Source organism: Muntiacus reevesi, chromosome 14, assembly GCF_963930625.1.
Source record: "Muntiacus reevesi chromosome 14, mMunRee1.1, whole genome shotgun sequence".
Classification (NCBI taxonomy): Eukaryota; Metazoa; Chordata; class Mammalia; order Artiodactyla; family Cervidae; genus Muntiacus; species Muntiacus reevesi.
This window is the reverse complement of record NC_089262.1, coordinates 64,367,884-64,383,618: the sequence shown is the minus strand read 5'-3', so window position 1 is coordinate 64,383,618 and position 15,735 is coordinate 64,367,884. Positions and strand designations below refer to the sequence as shown.

General features: G+C 45.5%; 1 pseudogene; it reads right to left on the bottom strand.

Moving 5' to 3' along the window:
* Positions 1–876: 876 nt before the first annotated feature.
* On the bottom strand, positions 877–14,709 carry LOC136146435 (pyruvate dehydrogenase (acetyl-transferring) kinase isozyme 3, mitochondrial pseudogene; annotated as a pseudogene).
* Between the last annotated feature and the right edge of the window lie 1,026 nt (positions 14,710–15,735).

The window sequence follows — 15,735 nt, the reverse complement described above, 5'->3', positions numbered from 1 at the left end:
CCACCAGGTTTTCCTTTTATCACCACCATCACCACCCTCCCCCTGAGGAAACCCAAGGAGCAAGAACAGAAGACAAACCAAGGAAGCATTTCAGAAACAGTATCTCAGATGACTCTTATAAAAGGCAGAGCACTCTAGACAAAATCTGAGCTCAAAGTAAGGCCACTGATCTCTACTCCAAATCTTTTTGTTGTTGTTGTTGTCAATTTTTGGAATGCTTTAATCGGCAGAATGGACATGTACAAATGAATTTCAAAATGAAATCAATGCACCTAAGAGGGAAATCTAACATGAGAGTACCTACAGCTCACAATGAGGAACCGGTCTGATGGAAGAAGGCCAGAGTCCAAAGCAGAGAGTGAGGAGGGATGCATAAGAGAGAGGAAGGGCCCTGGGATCAGAATATCAAGACATGCTCAGCTGACGTCTTCAACTTCCAGACGCCCCAAGGCCTTAGTTGTTGGTTTGGGACCAACATGGTATTTGGTCACAAAGAGCAGCAGTAGAGATCGGCTGTATCTGGAATGGGGAGGGAGGTGAGAGATCTGGGGAGGCTGCAGACAGTCTATGATAAAGCAGACGGAAGTATGAGGGCGCGGGTGCTAAAAAGGCTCTGTGTCCCCTTATGACAGGCGCCAACCAAACCGCAGCAATGTACTATCAAAAATAACTCAAGATACTACTTTAGTGGAAGCTATGAAGTAGCTACAGGAAACTTCTGTGGAAAAGGTCCAGTTTCTATGGAGAAAAATACGCATTCGAGCACTGGATGATCTATAGCGCCACATTCAGAGTTGGTGGAGGAAAGGAGCTCTTTCTGGGTGACTTGCAGAAGGCCATCTTTTCTTCACGGAGAGGACTGGAGCATTCAGTTCTTTACAAAGTTCTGTCAGCTTTCATCTTGTCCTGTTTTGCCTTGTATTCGGAAGCGTCCCTGGGCTCACGGCTGGGGTTGCGCCAATCATCAGCTTCATCTGTGCTCTTATAAGGGCGCCATGTGGACTTGTTAAAAGCCAGAAGTCTCTCAAGTGCTTCACTCGAAAGGGCATTGAAATAAACGACAGCATCAGTAACCACACCTTCTATAGAATAGAGTTTTAGATCTCCTTGAAAATATCTAGCATACAGACGAGAAATTGGCAAGCCATAACCAAATCCAACCAATGGGGCGGCTCGGGTAAGCTCCAGGCTAGGTCTCAGAGTAGTTGAATACATGTAGTGAAATAGGCGATCTATTTTTCGGAGTGGAACCCACCACCTATAGGTCACTTATCTTAGTGGATAAGTCTTTACCAGAGTAACCAGGGTTTTAACAGTTGGTACCCTCTTTTCTATCTTCATACGGTTTGACTGTTGCTCTCATTGAATTCTTGAACAACTCAAAGAGCATGGGAAAGAGGTGTGAGGGCACATAAACTACCTGAATAGGTTTGTTTGGAGCTTTGGCACTGAATTCTTCAACTTCCAGTTCTGGAGGTACCAGATAACACTGTTCACAAAGCGTCTTGGCAGTTTCACACACATCTTTCACAACATCAATGACGCTGCAGGTGGGATCAATATTTCCGATGTGTTTTGAACGTGCAGGATTGGTGTCACCGCCAAACAGAAGTGTGTGCTGGTTAATAAGCATGTGAAAGAGAAGCGGTTGGTATAAAATCAGTCCAGAAAATACTGGGTGTTACTGCTAATGAATGGATCAAACCCAAACTTCTTGTACTCAATCACTCCTTGGGCCATTGTAGGGGCCACATCATTATGTTTATTTCTGACTTTAATTAGGACTTGTAGAAAGTTATCCAAGACCCGTGGATCTTCAGGGCTCTTATTTTCTTATTTTAGAAGTTCAAAAAAAAACTCTGCATATACCAGCTCTGAACCAATCCCACCAAAGGGTGGTTAAGCAAGTCCTCCTGCAGAAGGTTAACTTCTCTCACTGTGTTAGCCAGGGGCACAGGAAGCACCTTTCGTAGGAACATGTATGAAGCTTTCTCACACACATCGTCTCTCCCTTGGGGATGCAAGCTCCAGAGCACCAGCAGTGGAAATCTCCTGGAACCTCCTGATCGGCAGGATGTGGGCCTCTTACCATCCCTAGGCCCAGGCTGTCCTGGAAACCCAGCCAGGCTGCAGAGCACCACCCAAGGCCTCAGAGTCCACAGCTGATGGATGAGGACCCCCAGAGCAGCAAGCCCACCTAATGCCAACTCTGAGGTGGGTGGGAGGGTGGGCAGGTAACTTCCTGAGAGACTGTCCTTGTCACCAGATGAACCATACCCAGCCACCCTGGCCCACACGATAGGTGTCTTGCCCTACTCCAAATCTTAATATTAAAATAATTATACTGCGGACTTCCCTGGCAGTCCAGTGGTTAAGACTTTGCCTTCCAATGCAGAGGGTGAGGGTTTCAATCCCTTCTCAGGGAGCTAAGACCCCACATGTCTCATGGACTAAATATATGTATATAACAGAAGCAATACTGTAACAAATTCAATGAAGACCTCAAAAAATTTCCACATCAAAAAATCTTAAGATAAAATAAAATCATCATATCAATGTATACTGAGAATAAATAGAAGAAAGAGAGGGGAAGATGGAGGGAGGGAGAAAAAGAGAGAAACCATGAGAGAGAACCAGGCACCAAGTAAGGCCCCAAAGCGTCCTTACCACTCACAGGGATGGAGAGGAAAAAAAAAGAAAAGTAAGAACACCCTTGATCTTGACAGCCAAGCCTTGCTCATTCAGAAAGGAAGAGATGGACTCGACCTGGAGGACAGGCAAAGAAGAGCACTTTAGGCTCACAGAATGTGTGTGTACAGATACCACGGGTGAAAAATCAAGGCAGGCCCAGGAGACTCAGAAGGTCTGGGGTGGCTGCAGCAGAGGTGCCAGAGGGAAGAAGCGGTGGGAGGAGGAGGTCTGCAGGGGCCAGACTGCAGAGGATATATTATAAACCCTACTTCTGCTGTGGCCCTCAGAGTGCGCGTTCCTGTCCCTACACTTTGGGTTTAGCCATGTGACTTGCTTTGACCTGTGGATGCTAGCAGATACGAAGAGGGCCAAGGCAAGACGTGTGCTTCCAAGATTAGGACTGCCCCCCTTATACCCTGGCCTGTCACCATATCAAGAATATGCTCTAAGCAATAGGTGATCTAAGAAGGCAGAGACATATGGAACAGACCTGGGACTCAACATACAGCCTGGAGTCAAGCCCAGTTGGGCCCAGGCAACATCTGCCACATCCCAGCCAACCCACAGATGCAAGAGCAAGACCGATCAATTCTTACTGTGGTATACCAGTGAGAATTTGTGGCTATTTGTCACACAGCAAACGCTACCCAAACAAGCCTTGTGTATCAGGGAAGACACTTGGAATTCAGCCTACATGCAGAAGTCATTCAATAATCTTATGCAGATGATCCTCTCACAACCTTCCCTGCTAAAATATGGAGTATGAAACTTATTCCCCTTAGTTCCTAGGGCAGGGCTGGACCTGTGGAACATACACACTGAATCTTGGCTGGGAAGCTGACAGGATCATGTGCTTTGGGTAATGCAGATTCCTCTGTCTGAGAAAACTTTGCCCATCTCAGCCACTTAGCCAATACATTTTTTCTATTTCAAGAACTTCGTTCAGAACCTTCCCTGAGCTGGATTAGAAGCTCCAGAAGACAAGTGCACATGGAACAAGCTCTAGAATGGACCATATACTAGGACACAAAGCAAGTCTCAATCGATTTAAGAGTATAGAAATAATTTCAAGCATCTTTTCTGATCACAATGGCATGAAACTAGAAATCAACCACAAAAAATAAATGAGAAGAAAAAGATCCAGCAGAAATTACATTATTGATTGGGCTTCTCCTTTTCTAGACTGAAAGTCCCTTTGGAGTGGGGTCGATGTCTTTTCTCTTATGTCCCCAGAATCTAGGACATGGTCTGAATGCAGTCAGTGACTGGTCAGTGTTTACTGAGTGAATGGACAAGTGACTTCCTAACAGCTCCCAGCACAAAGCCAGGCCAGTGGCCCTCATGCAACGAATGCCTGGCTGCCTGGCTGCCAGTGTTTGCCCCAATTAGTTCTCTCGCCTGTTATTTCTTTCTTTTCTCATTTAGAATCACAAACTCCCTCCTGTGTGCTACTCAGTTTCTGGTACAGTAACCTCTTTATTCCATTTTAATAATACCTAGACTATGGACAGAGTGACATAAAGGAAACCCGTGAGTCAAAACATCTATGGTAGGAAAAATACAGGTGACCTATAAAGTACTTCACCAACTTTCCTGAAGACTTCATGTTTGGACCTTATAAATCATGGGCGCCTGTCCCGCACAGGCTAAGCCAGCCGTATTGCAGCAAGCTGCCCATCTTTAAGAGGCCTGGTGACACAATGCCTTGTTGATGCAGAGTATTTATACAGAATTTCCCACATCAGTCTTGGTGTAAAAAAGGAGGTGATGTCATCAAGCTGTGAAACAACTATCATCTGTAGAAAATCCTAGGCAGTCTCTGGGACAGAGTCATGGTTGCTTATTTATTCAAGAGTGTAGGAACTGTAAGATGAACACTGAAGCTATGCTATAAAGACCAGGAGCTGCATAAATAGTCCTCCCCTATGACCCAGGAACCATTCCCCTTCTAGGAATCTATCCTAATAAAATCATCAGGGAGGTGCAAAGAAAGATGCACAAAAATTTATGTTCATAGTTTGATTCCTGGAATGGCATTTAGAAAAAAATACAAATACCCTCTATTTAGTACTATAGGGAGGTGGTTAAGCACACTAGATCACAGACACAAACATAGTGTTTTGCAGCCATTAAAAATGGCCACTGGTTCCTCTCCCTTTTTCCTCTGTCCTCGATTAATTCTGTCTAGAAGCCATTGGCTGCAGTTGAACAAGGTAGGCATCTTCAGAAGGTGAGAGCGGGGAGTTCCAGAATCCGAGTGAGGTGAGAGGTGTCTATGCAGAGTGGTGGCAGCAGCAGTGGGCCTGCCCAGCATGTTGAAGCGTGTAGGAGGGTGGGCTGGCATAGGCTGTCTCACCAGGCAGGTGAGAAGTGGGAGCAGCCTGGCATGGGGTTCAGAGCTTGGGTGAGTGGAGGAGAATGTCCTCAGAAGCAGCGGCAGGGGCAGTGGGCCAGCACGGGGCATCGGAGCCTGATCAGAGGGGCAGGGGAGGGGAGACACACCCCAGCACACCAGGTTAGAGCCAGAGCGATCAGGAGGTTGCCCACATGACTGGAGGGTGAGTAGCAGTGGCAGTGACAAGACTGCAGGAGCATGAAGAAAATAAGCTAAAGTGAAATATCTTACATTTCTCATTACTAGAGAAGAACATCATAAATATGGAAAGGCAGAAATCTGGAATCAATCTGTGGTATTGGATTAGAGATATCAGTGTGAACTTATGGAGAAAGAAAGGTAGATAGATAGATGACAGATGATTAGATAGGCAGATGACAGATAGATAATTAAGCATAAATGTGTGTTATGTATGCACATATATTCCCAACTCTGTCTTCCGAGAGCACCTAAGAGTAAAAATAGCTCAAGACAATGAGCACACCCAGCAAACAGATCTTGGTTTCTAAACACCACTTGCCATTAAAAGGTCTGTGCAGAAATGGCTGTTCGAAGACATAATTTGCTATAGGCCTGAGCATCGCTGGATATTCTTAACTTGCTGTGCTAAGAATGAAAGGATCTGGCCTGACCACTCCTTTCCGGGCCCATCTCAGAGTTGTGTTTGCAGTGAACAATCTTCAGAAGGAATAATGTCTACCTCCAGGGTGAAGAGAAGTCTTGCTTAGTACTTGCTATAAAAGCAGTGGATTTCCCAAGCTCAGTGTTCTTCAGCTGTAATGCAAATGCCATGCATCTATCTGGGCCATTTCACGTTGCTTCAGTTGGACTTGGGGGCAGGAAAATGGATTCAACTATGCTGATGCTCATGTTACTTCCTGTGTCATGAGTAATAAAGTCCTTTGTCTCTGACTCAGGCGTCTCATGTACTCTGCCAGTATCCATGAAAGAGAAACAGGCTGTCATTACTTGAAAGTAAGGTAAAATCAAATCCCAGACCCAATGATTACTGATTCCAAGGCTGGGCCAGGGAAAGTATGAGACATGCCTGGAATATCTTTTACCAGTGAAAGTGAGAGGATACTCAGAGAAAGACCGCAGCACATCAAAAGGATACAAAATGTAGTCAAAGGAGTTCTTCTTGGTCAAATCTGGGACAATTTAAACATCAAAACAAATAATGATAGTAACAGATTATAACCTATGGAACAAGATAGGAACCCATGACTTTATACTGATATAAGTAAACAAAACAGACAAAAGATGTAAGGAAGTGTTAGATGACTTGTGCAAAATGCTCCTCCCTTTATATAGAATAGAAGATAGGAACTCTTTGGTTTGCTTGCTTTTAAGAAACTATTCTCCATTTCCCAATATTTTGAGGGAAAAATATATAACCTCCTTCCTTAGATTGTGAGGTCTGGATGAGAATCTCTGTTTCAGGTATGGAGCACATGATGCATTCCTGGCCCATCAAAGCAGGCCATGCTTTTGGCCACTGGAACTAATTCAGAAACGGGCACTTGACCTAGCCTGTTCAATCAAAGTGAACCTCAAAAGGCTGTGAGAAAAAAAAATTCTTGCTTTTCCCCATTGGGCTTGAATTTGAAACAGTGGGATTTTGGAGCTTCTCAGCCATCTGGTCACCATAAAGGAAGACCCTGGAACTCTTGAGGAAACCATTCTGAATCTGTGAATGAATGAACGCTGTTGCCGTGTCTGGAGGCCCAGTAACTGGTGAGCATCCTTGATATATATTTATGTTTTTTTTCCATGCCACCAAGCAATTAACTACATTCAGTCCTGACACTATAAATCTGGTGAGAGCATCAGATCCCACAAATGAAGGGCTCAGTCCTACAAAATGGCCCCAGTTCTAATGCCATTTTCAAGTCCAGGCTGTTAACTGTTTCTGACTAACTGACTGTAAATCAGAGTTTCCCATGATGCCCTCCTCAGGTTCCAATGATTGGCTAGAGTGGTTCACAAAACTCAAAGGAATATTCACTTGCATTTACCAGTTTATTATTAAAGGATACAGCTCACTAACAGTCAGAGAGAAGAAATGCATAGGACAAAGTGTGTATGCGGGAAGGGCACTGTCCTTCCATAGCCTCTCTGAGTGCATCACTCTTCCAGCATCTCCACAAATTTAGCGACCTAGAAGCTCTCCAAACCATCCTGTAGAGTTTTTATGGCGGCTTCATTATATAGGAATTTGATTAAATTATATAGGTTTGTAAATCATTGGCCATTTGGTAATGGAACTGAATCTTCAGCCCCTCTATTCTTTGGAGCTCAAGGGATGGGAAAGTTCTAACCCTTTAATCTCCTGGTTGGTTCCTCTGGGCAACCTGCCTCCATCCCTACTGACCTAAATGCCACGTGCTCAGTCATGTCCAGCTCCATGGACTGTAGCCTTGCAGGTTCCTCTGTCCACTGAATTCTCCAGGCAAGAATACTGGAGTGGGTTACCATTTCCTCATCTGGGGGATCTTCCCACTCAGGGATCAAACTGTCTTTGGGGCCTTTCCACAAATCACTCATTAACATAACAAAAGACGTCTTTTCAATTTCTCCTTTAGGAAATTTCAAGGGTTTTAGGAGCTCTGTGCCAGAAATGGGGGGGAAGATCAAAAACATATTTCTTATTATGAATCACAATATCCCAATATGTTTTTGGACTCTTCATCCTTATGAAGTCTTCCTACAGGAGAATTCAGAAAACTTGCTTCTCCAGCCTCTTTGCACCTAGTCACAGGCCTATATTCTCCGTGCCACCAATAAAAAGTATTTATGCAGATTTTGAATATAAAGTAGCCAACCTAGGCAGAGAAGGTTGTTCAAAACACACTTTTCTGGTAAAGGTAGCAGCAGAGGCCTCTGGTTGCCTGATGGTTGAAAAGTCACATTACTGGCACCGTAAGAGCATCAGTACTGGTAGAAGCATTAGCTACACTGAATTTGAAACCCTGACAGCAATGCATGCTATAGCACTCACCACTTGGTCATCCCAGTGGCAACAGTTTTCTCATCATATTGATTCCCCAGAACTTTGAGGACATTATTTCTGGCAACTTAGCCTTGACCCCAATTCTTCCCCCTTGCGACAATTCTAAATTTCCCAGTACCCTTTAGTTAATCTCCTTTTCTGCTTAAGAAGATGCATTCAATCTCTGCTGCACACAACTGAAAGTCCTGCCTGATTCTTTTTTAAATATCGTTACCAGGAGTGGGGTAATGACAGTAACAGAACGTGAAACTCAGGAGACGAAGGACCTGATCGTTAGTGACTGAAGCAGATGACTTTTTATGCAGTGGCTAACATCTGGTCAACTTGTCTGCTCTACCATAACACTTTATGCCAATTGAGGTTATAGAGACAGAAGAAATAGTAGGAAAATTCCAGAACAGTCATCCATACTGACTGCTTCTTGCCATTTTTAACAAAATCCTAAAAGAGAGAGATGATCTCAGACAAGGGCGAGCCTGTCTGCAAGCAGGTGAAAGGGATACAGCTTTGCTGAGAAAGGCACTGTCTGACTGTGACCCAAAATCTCAACTGACCAAGAATCCCATAACTTGAAGCTTTTTAAGTGGAAAAAGTCCAAGTAACAACAGTGAAACTGCAGTGTTAGCAGAAGGCTAGATCAGGGTCTCAGGTGATTGTCTAGGCCTTCCCTGGTGGCTCAGCTGGTGAAGAACCTGCCTGCAATGCGGGACGCCTGGGTGCAGTTCCTGGGTCAGGAAGATCCCCTGGAGAAGGGAAGGGCTGCCCAGTCCAGTACTCTGGTCTGGAGGATCCCCTGGACTGTCCAGTCCACGGGGTCACAAAGAGTTGGTCACACTGAGCAATGTTCACCTTCAGGTTCCCGTCTAGACCCTCTCCTTAACACTTCTCTGTCAAATAAAGGAGGGGTGTGTGTGTGTGTGCGTGTGTGTGTGTGTGTACGTGCGTGTGTGTGTGTGTGTGTGTGTGTGCGCGTGCGCGTGCAGGCACTCGCTCAACTGTGCCCAACTCTTTGCAACCCCATGAACTGTATCCCTTCAGGTTCCTCTGTCCATGGCAAGAATACTGGAGTGGGTTGCCATTTCCTACTTGAGGGGATCTTTCCCACCCAGAGGTTGAGCCTGCGTCTCTTGTATCTCCTGCATTGGCAGGCAGATTCTTTACCATGCGCCCCCTGGGAAGCCCTTGAAGGAGGAGCATTGACCAACACACAAGGATCAAACAAGAGGAGGTGTCTCTCCACCCAATATTACTATTTTTAATATTGATTTATTTGGCTGCAGCAGGTCTTAGTTGCAAACTGTGGGATGTTCACTGCCTTGTGCGGGACCTTTGGCTATGGCATGTGAACCCTTAGTTGTGGCATGTGGGATCTAGTTGCCTGACCAGTGATATGATCCTGGGCCCCCTGCATTGGAAGCAGAGTCTTAGCCACTGGACCAGAGAAGTCCCAAGATTACTACTTTTAATGGCCCCGAACACCCAATGAATTTAGGACTAGAGGGTTAGGCAGAATACAGACAAAGAATGGGTAAGAGATGGGACTATTAAGGCTTACATGCTACATCTAGATGAAATCTTTGCTGTGGTTACTTACACAAATCAAAGACTGGATTTCTACCACATTTTTAAAATTAATTAATTTATTTTAATTGAGGCTAATTACTTTACAATATTGTAGTGGTTTTGCCATATACTGACATGAATCAGCCATGGGTGTACATGTGTTCCCCATCCTGAACCCCCCTCCCACCTCCCTCCCCATCCCATCCCTCAGGCTCATCCCAGTGCACCAGCCCTGAGCGCCTTGTCTCATGCATCAAACCTGGACTGGCGATCTATTTCATGATAATATACATGTTTCAATGCTCTCCTCTCAAATCACTCCAGCCTCGCCTTCTCCCACAGAGTCCAAGAGACTGTTCTTTACATCTGTGTCTCTTCTGCTGTCTCGCATATAGGGTCATTGTTACCATCTTTCTAAATTCCATATATATGCGTTAATATGCTGTATTGGTGTTTTTCTTTCTGACATTGTTGACGGATGCATATTTTCAAAACAATCTGAGTCTGGCCCTATGATAACCTGGAACTGTTAAACTCTAAAAATAATCTCTGGAAGTCAAACTCACACAAGAAGAAATAAGCCACTAAAGCTGTGAAGCCCCCAGAAAAGACACCCATCTCAGTGCCTGCCTCAGATGTAACTGAGATAATAGGCAGCCTCCTCTCACAACTGGACCAGATGAGTGGGAGGCACATAATCACTTGGATTCCTGGACTTCGAGATGGATGCAGTAATTGACTTTGAACTTTGGATAAAATATATAGAGTATATGTCCAGAAAGAAAGGTATGTGTGGAGGTTGGGTAACTAAAAGGATGAGCTACAGCAGATATTTTTAACTGGCCACTCAACAGAGGCTGACAACTCTCTTCCTCTTCATGTCCCCCTCGGGGCACAGCTGAAAACTATTCACCTTTCCAATCTCTTTCGCAGTTAAGGGTGGCCATGTGACCCAGCTCTGACCACTACAAGGTAAGGGAAATCGTTGGACGGAGATTCCAGGGATGATTTTTAAAAGAGACAGGCTCAGCGGATATAAGTAAGGCAATTTAACTTTTTCTTTCAAAAAAATATCAAAAATATTACATACAAAATTAAAGTCTCCTTTGACCATCCCTCAACTTTTGCCTCTTACCCTCCCCTCCTCTCCTGTTATCCGGTTGGTAAACCCCCTGCCAGACCATCCTCATGCATTTGAATATATTTGTATTTGTATATATTCAATATATATATGTGTGTGGGTATGTAATTGTGTGTATGTTGTTGTTGTTGTTTAGTCCCTAAATTGTGTCCGACTCTTTTGCAATCCCATGGACTGTAGCTTTCCAGGCTCCTCTGTGCATAGGATTTCCCAGGCAAGGATACTGGAGCAGGTTGCCGTTTCCTTCTCCAGGGGATCTTCACGACCGAGGGATTGAACCTGCATCTCCTGCACTGGCAAATGGATTCTTTATTCCTGAACCACCTGGGAAGCCCCTTAATAGTGTATAAATAAAATATAATATTGCTGGGGTTACATACATGGAATCATATTGACAGTATCATTGTATATCTTGTCTTTCTCATTCAACAATATGCGTTATAGATATTTCCTTGCCATACTTATAGATCTACCTCATTCTCTTTACCTGCTTCATAATTTTCCATAGTACAGATGCTCCACAATTTATTTAGCCATTTTTTTTTTACTGATGGACATTGAAACCATTGAGACCATTTCCAATGTCACTATTTACTTCTTAGAAACAACACTGAAATGAAAATTCTTGCCCAAGGCTCTTCATGCACATGTGCAAGTATTTCTCCAGGGTAGATACTCAGAAGTGTAATTGCGGGGTCATAGGCTATGCACATAGGCTATGCACATTTTTTATTTTTATGTCCTTTTAAAATTTTAATAGATCCTGCCAAATTTCCCTCCAAAGTGGCAGTACAAATTTATAGTCTCTCAGCTGTGCATGAGAATTCCCCACACTCTCAACAACTTTAATTTTTGTTTCTAATCTGATGGGTAAGAAATAGCTTCTGGTGTGTTCCCTTGCAATTTTCTGATGAGTAGTGAGCTCAGCTTTGTTTTCTTGATTCTTATCACAACAGGGGCTTGTTCTGGCCCCAGAAGCTCAGTGGGTGTAGGTCAAGGATCTGCATTATGTAAAGGAAGGGTATTAGGAGAGGAAAGCACCAGTCAGGTTCTCGCGTCTTTGCTGCAGGAACTCAGGGAAGTTCTTGTATCTTCCTGGTTCAAAGAGCGTGTGTGCATGCTAAGTGGCTTCAGTCAGGTCCGACTCTTCGCGACCCTGTGGACTGTAGACTGCCAGGCTCCTCTGTCCAGGCAAGAATACTGGAGTGGGTTGCCACTCCATTCTCCAGGTTCAAAGAGCAGTGTGGCAATTACATGAGACAACACACAGAAGGGATTTAGCCCAGGGGCTGGCACAGCAGCAGCAGCCACGAAATGGTAGCTACCGTTGTTAGCATCATGACCACCATCTCCACTCTACTGATGCGTGACAGGTGGCTACTGACATGGCTTCTGGTGGTCCCGCACCTCCTGGTATTCAAACCCCCCACCTCCACCCCATATAATCACTTCGTCCTGAGTGTAGGCTGAACCTAGCGAATCTTTGCACTTACTGCAAAGATTACAGCAGAACTGATGGGACATCACACCCATGACTAGGTTACAAAAGACTATGGTTCCCATCTTACTAACATACTCCTACTGCCTTCTTCCTTTGTACACTTCGATGAAGCAAGCATCCATGCGGGAGGGCCCCCGTGACAAGGACGGAGGGCCCCTCCAGCTGTCAGCCATGAGACAGAAACCGACAGCCCTTGGGGAACTGAAAGCTGCCAACGACCATGTCAGTCAGCTTGGAAGGAGACTGTTTCCCAGCCATTCCTTCTGATGACTTCAGTCGTCGATAACACCCTGACTGCTAGTCTGTGAGGGACCCCGAGCCAGAGGACCCTGCTAAGTTGCACCCAGACTGCTGAACTGTAGAAACTAAGAGGCAGTGGATGCTGTGCTTCTAAGACACTGAGTTTGGGGGTAATTTGTTACACAGCAGCAGATAACTGATACATGGCATTAGTTTCTTGAGGACTGCCTTTCTTGATCAGCAGCCTCTCTCCTAAAAACATGACAGTCATATACCCTTAACTGCAAATAAACCTGCTCAATAGTTCTCTAAAGCAGGAAGATGTTGTGAGCTATTTCAAAGACAAAGCTTCTGGGTATGTTCATAGCTGTTAACTTGATTTACCACTCCATGCTTACGAAGGTGGGAGGTGATGCACTGTGACAGAGCAAGACAGTCAGACGGACCTGCCTTTCAAGTTCAACTCGACTGCTTCCTCGCTGGGCCGTCTTGGGGCATGTCACTTCTCCTCTCTAAGCCTCCATTTCCTCAACCATCAAGAGGTTTCAAAAAAAACCCTCTTTTACCATGGGGATGCAGAGATACATGAGGCTACCAAGCAGCCAACACACAGTAGGCACAGAATCATCACCCTTTTCTCCTGAGACTTTTGACCTTGAAATGTCTGCCCCTTCATACCCAGGGGAAACACTGGAAAATATGTCACTGTAATGGTCAAATCCCAGCTCTGCTGAGAAGGGAAGCCCAGGTTTTTCATCACAGGATTAAGAATAAAAGTAGGTGAGGTGTGGGAATCCATTCGAGAATGGACAGTATTGTAAGAGAGTGTTATCAAAATGTTCAGCCCCAAAGAGAAAAAGAGAAGGGTTTGGAGTATTACCTAGAAGGCTGAGAGTTGATTTTTTCTTTCAACTTTCCAGTTAATCTTTTCACTCACCTTCTAGGTAATTAAGGGCTGAAAAGTAAAAGCCTGCTGGCCTTGGAGGGACCCTATCTGGGGCACTTTCCTTTATTTTTTTCCAAAAGAAATACTCTCTCTAAAACCACAAACCTGCACCTGTTTCCCCTGATTTAAAGGCCCCCAAAGTAATGTTTTCAATTAGTAGATGCCTTTCTTTCTAAACTTGATCGCAGGCCAAAGCTTTATAACTAAAACCTTTATTTTCTCTCACAGCCCTCCTCCAAACAAACAGATAAGAAAGAGGAGGAAGCATCCAATGTGTCTTACCTTTTGTTAACTTTCTAACTGTGAAAGTTCAAGCTTTTCCTTCAGTGGAAGCACCAATCCTTTGAAATGAGAGCGAGCGACAGCCCCAGGCCAGTCCTGGCCAGGGCTCAGACAGCCCGGTCTGAGGACGGCTTGGGAAGGACTGGTGGCAATGCCTTGAGTTTCGGCTCTGGCCAGAGCCCGCTTCTGCCTGCTCCCCTCCCCAGCCAGAGCCCTGTCTAGACAGTCAACCCCATAGATTATTTCTGTTCCAGCTCAGTTCCTTCCTTTACTCGCTCTGGAGTGATGGGGACTCACTTGAAAGGACTAGTGGCCCTTCCCAAAAGATTCTTGCGTTCTCTGCCCCCGGGATGTTTCAGCAGGGGGAGGGGATGAAAGAGGCATTCTCTGTGTTACGAAAAATGGGTGCAGAAGAGGAATGCCCATGGGAGTCATACCTACCACCCAGCACCTCTGTGGGTGAAGGCAGCTTTGAAAACAATTTAGGCAGGTAACTTTTTCATAAAGAGAGGTTTTTGAGAAGTGGCAGTTGCTATTTTCTCTTTGGGCTATTCTGCATTCAATAATGTGCTCAGTCCAATGCCCCTAGGTTGGCATTCTCGCCACAGAAGTAGAAGGGGCAGAAGTCCCCTCCCACCAACGTGAAGCAGAGCACGGCCCTCTGGACATGGAGTGACCAGAGTTAGCAAGTAATAGGATGCCCAGTTACATTTGAATCTCAGATAAACAACCATTTTGTCTGATAAAAAAATATATTTATTATCTAAAATGCAAATTGACTGGGCATCCTTTGTTTTCTCCCCAACGCTTCCTGGAAGGAATGAGCCAAAGGCACAGAGTAGGAGATGGCTCCTCGCGGCTCTGGCAGGGTTAAGAGTCCGGGAGGCACAGGAAGACCCAGTGCGGGCAGCACCATTGGTGACGACAAGTGCGCCATGGTGATACTGCCAGCAGCATTGTATCACTGGAGCCACCACGGGGCGGCGGGGGTCTTGCCCCTGCCTCAGTTTCCTCCTTCCTGCTAAGGCACATCCTCCCACCTTCCTGCAAATTCTCAGCCAAGGAATAATCAGCCAAGGAATTCCTTTTCTGATCATGCATTTTTAACTGTAGTTTTCCAAAAGGTAGCTCCTGAGCTAAAAAAAAAAAAAAAGAAAAGAAAAAGAAGTCTGTGCTCTGATACTGTCTCCGGGCAATCCCAGGCTGGGGGCAGGGGCCGAGACCCCACCCTCTGTGCTCCCAGCCCCTCAGGATGGGCTCGCCTCGGCTCTCAGGTGGGAGGTGTCCCATTTCACTGCCCCTGACTCGGAGAGCGGGGCCAGGCTGCAGAAAGGCTTGGGGTTGGCTCTAGCCACCTTCTTCACCGCTGTTTATGGGTTCACAGGAAAGGGGTCATTTATGGGGTGCATTTGAGTGCAATTGGGCACTGCCGTCCCAATGCTGGCTGCACTTTATTGCCTCCGAAGGCCAGTGCTGGCAGGGCCGGGGCAGTTTCTGTACTCAATCCTCTGCCAGTAAAGAGCCCCTTAGGCCCTCTTTTGACTGACAGCTGGTTGATCAAGCCACTAGCTAAAGAATTCAGCAGAGCATAGTACCCACCAAAAGGGAGGGGATTGTGCCCCTGTTGCTCATTGTTGGATTATTGCTGGAGGCCCCCTGCAACCACCAGGGACCTGTCCTCCACCCACAGACTCTGTCACTCCACCTCTCCCTCAGCCCTTTCCACCCTGCATCCCCCTGTTTAAAAGCAAGAGGTTCGGAGTGGCACAAATTCTGGTTGAACCCTGGATGTTTCACTCTTTTAGTATGAGGCTCACTCTCTCTGAGCCTCAGTTTTCTCATCTGTAAAATGGGGGTAATAAATGGACCTAGCTTATGGGCCACCATAAGGGTGTAGTGAAATGATGCAAGTGAGGTGCTGAAGCAACACCAGGACATCCCCAAGTCTCTGCTCAGCTTTGAC